Source organism: Perkinsus marinus, assembly GCF_000006405.1.
Source record: "Perkinsus marinus ATCC 50983 genomic scaffold scf_1104296964786, whole genome shotgun sequence".
NCBI lineage: Eukaryota > Perkinsozoa > Perkinsida > Perkinsidae > Perkinsus > Perkinsus marinus.
In genome coordinates this window covers 1-1,041 of record NW_003204573.1, presented here as the reverse complement: position 1 = coordinate 1,041, position 1,041 = coordinate 1, and the positions used below count along the sequence as shown (strand labels likewise).

The 1,041-nt window shown below is 47.5% G+C and overlaps 2 non-coding genes across 2 annotated transcripts; both read left to right on the top strand.

The window, feature by feature from the left end:
- Positions 1 to 572: 572 nt before the first annotated feature.
- On the top strand, positions 573 to 644 carry Pmar_PMAR001609. Its single transcript has one exon. It is a non-coding gene; the product is annotated as a tRNA-Gly (tRNA).
- Positions 645 to 731: 87 nt separating this feature from the next.
- Positions 732 to 804, top strand: Pmar_PMAR001608. Its single transcript has one exon. It is a non-coding gene; the product is annotated as a tRNA-Met (tRNA).
- The last annotated feature ends 237 nt before the right edge of the window (positions 805 to 1,041 follow it).

The window sequence follows — 1,041 nt, the reverse complement described above, 5'->3', positions numbered from 1 at the left end:
AGATGGTTATTAAACTGAGAGGTGCAGCTTATCGACTGCATAGATCAGTCTTACCGAAAAATTTCCACTAAACAGAGTCGGTGTTTTCGTACCATTCCGTGCGGTTGGCCCAACCGTGCCAGTTCAGGGGAAAAACAACATTAATAAAGCGTTGTCCATGCATAGAAAAGAGCTATTCACCTAGAGCAGAACTCCTTGCAGGAATGATGAATGACCGCCCGTTACCGCAGAACGCGTTGCGGAGATGAAACAACCGCCCAAATTCACGAGCCGCCGCATGCGGTTTCAAAATGTGCTTGCAAGCAGGAACTTCGATGTCACGAAAAAGTTGTGCAGCTTGTGCCGAGCTAGCTGTAGTATGCGATGAGAACTTCAGCAGTTGGAGTTATCAACCGAGATAGAATGCGGCCTACCATGGGAGAGATATAGTAGCAGTTAGCGATCTCAGGTACGCGTTTAAGGCCTAATCAGACTCTTGGCCGCGGGATGGTTGACGACGGTACGTCCGAGAAGGGATTCAGATGTCCCTCTACAAGTATCACAGGAATACTCAATCACTACATAAGTGATATGCACCGCTAGTCTAATGGTTAGGATATCTGCCTTCCAAGCAGATGGTCCGGGTTCGATTCCCGGGCGGTGCAGTTCGTATCAACGAGAGAAGAGCCTCTATTCTATCGTGGAACAGTTATGCTCAGCACGTCAGGGCGATACAGGAGTTTCTACGTATGAGCAGCTTGGCGCAGTGGATAGCGTGTTGGGCTCATAATCCAAAGGTCCTTTGATCGAAACAAGGAGCTGCTATTCATTACAATAAACTCGAGATGGTTATTAAACTGGGAGTTGCAGCTTATCGACTGCATAGATCAGTCTTACCGAAAAATTTCCACTAAACAGAGTCGGTGTTTTCGTACCATTCCGTGCGGTTGGCCCAACCGTGCCAGTTCAGGGGAAAAACAACATTAATAAAGCGTTGTCCATGCATAGAAAAGAGCTATTCACCTAGAGCAGAACTCCTTGCAGGAATGATGAATGACCGCC